This window comes from Crotalus tigris, unplaced genomic scaffold (genome assembly GCF_016545835.1).
Source record: "Crotalus tigris isolate CLP2741 ecotype Arizona unplaced genomic scaffold, ASM1654583v1 scf7180000017873.753527, whole genome shotgun sequence".
NCBI lineage: Eukaryota > Metazoa > Chordata > Lepidosauria > Squamata > Viperidae > Crotalus > Crotalus tigris.
The window spans coordinates 60,216-66,609 of record NW_024096692.1 but is presented as its reverse complement, the minus strand read 5'-3'; positions in this window follow the sequence as shown (position 1 = coordinate 66,609).

The following is a 6,394-nucleotide window of genomic DNA, read 5'->3' as shown; positions in this document are numbered from 1 at the left end:
AAGCAAAATAGCTTGAATATAGGGATAGGACCCAGTTCAAGTCATAAGGCAGAATAATGGAGTTCGAAGGGACCTTGGAAGTCTTCTAGTCCAACTTACTGCTCAAGCAGGAAATTCTATACTATGTCAGACAAGTGACTGTCCAGTCTCTTCTTAAAAACCTCCAGTGAGGTTTTTCTGAAGGCAAGCTGTTCCACTGGTTAATTGTTCTCACTCTGATATCTACAGTTTTTTCATTCCTGGCCAGCATAGTTCTGTTATTTTCTGCACTTGCTTGCTTTAGAATTGCTTTTCTCTTCACAATACTAATATATTCAATTTCTTATAGTCAATTTATATCTAACCTGTAAATTCTTACAATCATAACCTGAGCTGGCTTTCTGCCTGCATGAGGACATCTGTCAACAGATTGGATATTCAAGTTAGTTTCCTCTGAAAATTGACTCATGAATATTCTTTATATGTCATTGTTTACTCTCACTTGAAAATCATGCTGGCTTGCTGCACTGTATACTGTACATCTGACCACGCTATCATATATCTGGTTGGTGATGATTTCTACCGGGGATAATCCTTGACTGTTTTCAAAATTATTACCTTGTAGTTATCTCATTTTCTTGTTCCTAGATGATTCTCTTCTGGGGAAAAAATGCATTCCCAAATTACTTGTCTGCTAGGGCTGATTCTTAGAGCCATAATTCTCAGGGGCACCCATTAGTTTCTGATAAGCAGCAATTTAATAAAACAAACTTTTAGAGAAAGAGAAGTTCTGATCTTTTCAAAGTTTCACGAAGAAACGCTCTAATTATTAAATCAATTCTTAAGCAGCAAAGGATAGTTTATCCATTGTGAGCAGTCGGACAATAGTTTATTCCTGTTTCAATTTTTTATTATTGAATTGTAAAGGTTGTTCTTGATATGAATTGTCAGATTGAAAACTATCATTCTCCAATGCCATTCCTCTCCCCATGTCACCCCCAAAATATGCTGAATTTCAGTTCCCAAAATATGCTGAATTTCAGTTCCTACTATTGAAAGTGTTGAGTCCTCGGCTAATGGCAATGACGACGCGAGACATTCTTGATGTTCAGTAACCTTCTTTATTTCTCTTCAGCAGCCCCGTTACAACTCAAGGCAGCACGGACTTCTCAGCCTCTCTTAAGGACCTTTTTCCCCGGGCCAAAAGGCAACATTTAGGCGTGCGAAGTGCCTTGTGCATGCGTGTGAGCGCTGGCGCCAACCAGTCTGGTCCCGGGCAACTTGCAGCTGCCCAGGACTGTTGCAACGTCCCGAGCCTGCCCTTTTGCAGACTCAGGACATAACACCTCTTCCCCCCCCCGGCTAACACTACATGACAATTTTAACGCGACCTCAACACGAGCGTGGTGTACACTCTTGTTAAATGGTACCACGCTATAGTGCTGGGGATTAACTCCAGTGTTCCCATTTCCGGCTTCCACAGAATACACTTAAGTCTTCTGCCTGGCCAGTAAGGTTATAAAATCTTCAGGATATTTGGGAGACCTCTTATCTCTCTGTGATCTATGTAGGCCTGGATTATTTACAAGCTCACCTTGTCCTGTGGAGGTTATAGGTTCACCCCCCTTCTCAGACCCTGGTGGCCCTCGTGGACTGTGCCCTGATGCCTGGCCTGCTTGCTTGCCCACCGGGCTCGTCAGGCCAGGACTTTGCTCTCTCTAACCTGGTTGACCTGCTTAGTTGCAGGCGATCTGACCCTTCTATTAAGCTGCCATTGTTGGGTAGCTCTGAATGGCCTCTTAAGCCAACATTGGACCTAATGGGAGGCTGGCTTCCTCCACTCCCCAGTTCTATAGCAGGACTGTCTGTTATTTCAGTATAGTCCCAAAACTCAGTTCCCCCCTCCGTTGAACCAGAGGGTCCACTGTCTAAAATTGGCTCTTCTCCCACTTCCCTGTGGCAGTGTCCTTCTCTGGGGACTGTGGCTGTGTTGGGCCAATTGTATTGATTGTGTGCCAGATCTCTTGCAATGTTTGAGTTATTAGGATGCTCCCGGTTATTCTCCCTGACTGGAGTGCTGAAAGGTGTACGTGTGTAATGATTATGCCCCCAGGGTGACTCCCTGGCTGGAGTCTGCGCTGTAGCTTGTGCGCTAACTGGTTCCCTTGAATTCCTGTTTGGAACACTCACGGAATCATGCGACAGGCCGTCTGTGGCCTCACTGTGAGAGTCTGAATGCTGCCAACACCCTTCCCTTTGCCCGTAAGGGTCCCCCTCCCCCCGGAAAAGAACCAGGAGTCTCTACAGGTGAGTCCAGCCTTGTACGCAGCTGGTCAATATGCCTTCGCAGGATGCGGCCGTCTTCCAAGGAGACCTCATAAGACAAAGGGCCTGTAATCTTGCAAACAGTGGCAGGAACCCATAAATGGCCTGGCCCGTAGTTACGGGTCCATACAGGGGCACCCATTTGCAATTGCCGCGGTGCCCTGGGCTGTGTACCCCTAGGCGGCAGTCTGTCCGGATGCAACCGGTCAAGTTTAGTAATCAGTTTGCGCCCCCAACAAAGTTCAACTGGGCTCCTCCCGGTAGAAGTGGAAGGTGTAGTGCGGTAGGAAAGGAGGAAGTCAGCCAACCTGTGATGCCAGTCCCCATAGGTAAGTCTCTTTAAAGCATTCTTGGTGATGCGGACCATCCGTTCAGCCATCCCGTTGGTGGAAGGGTGGAAAGGAGCAGAAGTGGCATGATGAATCATGTTGGCCTGTAAGAAAGCTTGGAATTCGGAAGAAGTGAATTGCGGGCCATTGTCAGACACCAAAACATCCGGAAGCCCATGGGCTGCAAAAATTCCCCGCAGTACTTGGATAGTCTTTGCAGTGGTGGTGGACGAGACAGGTACAACCTCAAGCCATTTTGAATAGCTATCAACCAGGACCAAGAAGAATTGACCCTGAAAGGGCCCAGCATAGTCAATGTGCACCCTAGACCATGGGGACGGTGTTTCCTCCCACCTATGTACGGGAGCCTGAGGCATTTCTGGGCGTGAGCGTTGACAAAGGTGACAAGCATGCACCTTAGCCTCAATTTCCTTATCTAATCCAGGCCACCACAAGTGGCTGTGCGCAAGCGCCTTCATTCGAACAATGCCAGGATGACCCTTGTGAAGGGACCCTAAGACTCTAGACCTCATTGAGATAGGAATGACAACTCTGCTACCCCACAGCAGACAGCCCTGGAAGGTGGAAAACTCGTTCCTTTTTAACCAGAAACTCTGAAACTCAGTACCTGGACAACTCTCTGGTTATCCAGACAAAACCCAGGATAAGACTCGAGAGAGTGTAAGATCCGTGGCTGATTCAGCAGCCACATTCCTGGCATTAAGGGGTGACTCAGGCAGTGCTTGAATTGAAAGAATATTGATTGCCGGGGCAGGGTCAGCCTCAACTACCTGTAAGGGTAATCTACTGAGGCCATCAGTATGGCCCATTTCTTTGCCCGGTTTGTGAATTAAAGAAAAATCATAAACTGACAGGAAGATTGACCATCTGAGTATCCTGGGAGAGATAATGTGAAGGGTCTGTTTGTTAGTTGTAAACAATCCCAACAAAGGCTTATGGTCAGTGTAGACCGTGAAATGTCTGCCATATAAAAAATCATGGAATTTTTTGATTCCAGCAACAACAGCTAAGGCCTCCCTGTCTATCTGGGCATAATTCCTCTCAGCAGAGGATAAAGTTCTGGAGTAATATGCAACAGGAACCTGAGTTCCATCAGGTGTGAGATGGCTGAGTACAGCTCTTACGCCATAAGGCGAAGCATCACAAGCAATGCACACAGGGAGTGTTTCATTAAAATGTGCAAGCACATTGTTAGATGTTAGCAAGGCTTTAACCTTATTGAAGCTTGCTTCATGTGCTTGTGACCATTCCCACGCAGCTTGTTTGTCAAGAAGTCTATGAAGTGGTTCGGCTACATCAGCCTTGTTAGGAATAAATGAATTGTAGAAATTCAAAAGTCCCAGAAAAGCTTGCAGTTCAGCTTTGGACTTAGGTCTGGGAGCTTGTGTGATAGCTTTTAATTTGGACTCAGCAGGATGAATCCCATTGGCATCAATTCTGAACCCCAGAAAATCTGTAGAAGACACCCCAATTTTACATTTGTCCTTTTTGAGTTTGAGTCCTGTTTTCCGAAACCTCAGCAGGACAGCCCTCAATCTTTCAGCCAGATTTTGGATAGACTCTCCAGCAATTAAGACATCATCATAATAGGTATTTTCCATTACTCTTTGGAAAATTCCAGGAGCTACATTTACTCCAAATTGCAGTCTCTTGACCTTGAATGCCCCCCTATGAGTTACAATGGTTTGTGCCACAGCAGCAGCTTTGTCCACAGGCAACTGTTGGTAAGCCTGAGCTAAATCAAGCTTTGCAAAAATACGCCCCCCTTTGAGGGAAGCCAGAATGTGGCTGACAATAGGCACAGGATAGGCATGTTGTTGTAATGCCTTATTGAGCGTGCATTTGTAATCTGCACAAATGCGAATATCCCCATTAGCCTTAAGAGGCGTTACTATGGGAGTTTCCCATGGACTGGAGTCAACAGGTTCTAAGACTCCTTGCTGAATCAATTTGTCCAATTCAGCATCAATTTTCCCTTTTAAGGCAAATGGTACCCTTCTTGCCTTTACTCTGATAGGAGTGACAGTGGGGTCTAATTTCAAAGACACTGGGGGACACTTGTATGTGCCCAACTGAGGGCTGAATACATCTGCAAATTCCTTGCAGACTTCCTGTAAGTCTAACGTTTGCAAGCTGTTGAGCCCTGTAACTTGTATTCCCAGGGCCTCAAACCAATCGAGTCCTATGAGACTCGTACGATCACCCCCCACTACCAATACATCTAATGGACCTTCAAAATCCTTATACTGCACGTTAAGGGTGGCCTCCCCCTTAACACACACTTTGGAGTTTTGAAAGTCTGTTAATACTATGTTAGAAGGCCGAAGCTTGGCCTGGAAACCACTGCCAGAACAAATCTTTCTGAATGTGTGAATGGAGATGATTGAAAGTGCAGACCCAGTGTCTAGTTCCATGACCAATGGAACTCCTTGCAATTTCACCCTAAGCGACAGCTTCTTTTTAAGTGGTCTGTGTGTGCCTGTCTTAAAAAATGCTTCTTCGTGAAGCACAGAAACGCACCCTGTTTTGGCTGGGGACCCTGGTACCTTTCAGGCGCAATTCTTTTCGGGGTTGTACCTTCTGTCGCCCCAGACACACAGCTGCTATGTGGCCTTGCTTCCCACATGCTCTACAGATTGCAGAACGGAACTTGCAGTCGGTCCTCTTGTGGTGACCTCCACACCCGAAGCACTTGGGTACAGGTGAAGACTTTTCTTTGCCTTCCCTCTGCTTTCCTTCTTTGGTTGGGTAAAGATGATCTATTTCTTCATCAGGCTCCTCTTCTGAGCTTCCTTGAACTCCCTCGTGATGCATGGAAACAGCTTCTGGAAAGCTTTTGATGGGCCTCATATTCTTGATTGCCCCACTTGCTGCCTCTTCTGCAGTAACCTCTCTCAAGGCATCTTGGAATGATATGTCCTCTTTGGCAAAAAGCCTTTGTTGTACATCTCTGTTTCTCAGTCCATATACAAATCTGTCTCTCAGTCTTTCCTCTAAGTCTTTAAATTCGCAATGCTTAGCTGCCCTTCTTAATGCAGCAATGTACTCTTTAGCTGATTCACCAGCCCGTTGATCCCGCTATTCAAAATTATGTCTCCAAGCAATAACAGACAACTTGGGTTGAAAATGCTCTTTCAGTAATTTCTTAAGATCTGTGTAGGTAACAGATTCAAGAGGTGCAGGGGCTACTAAGTTTTCAGCAATTTCAAATGCATCTTGACCACAAACGCAGAGTAGGGTGGCGGCCTTTAAGCCCTCTTCTCTTACTTGATTAACTCTGAAATAATTTTCTGCTTGGGCCACGTAAGATTCCCATCTTTCGGGATGTGTAATATCAAACTCTGAAAGTTTTCCAATCTTTGCCATTTTAGTAAAGTAGGAAGGGTCTATCAGCCAGCTTACCTCCAATGAAGCTGTATTGGCAGGCAGTTGCTGAATTTAACGCCGTTTCCTCGCTGTGCTGGACTCCAGGGTAAGCTTACAATTGTTTGTGTAATTGCAAGGCCATCCCACCTTCGTCGCCAGTGTTGAGTCCTCAGCTAATGGCAATGACGACGCGAGACATTCTTGATGTTCAGTAACCTTCTTTATTTCTCTTCAGCAGCCCCGTTACAACTCAAGGCAGCACGGACTTCTCAGCCTCTCTTAAGGACCTTTTTCCCCGGGCCAAAGGCAACATTTAGGCGTGCTAAGCGCCTTGCGAGCGCTGGCGCCAACCAGTCTGGTCCCGGGCAACTTGC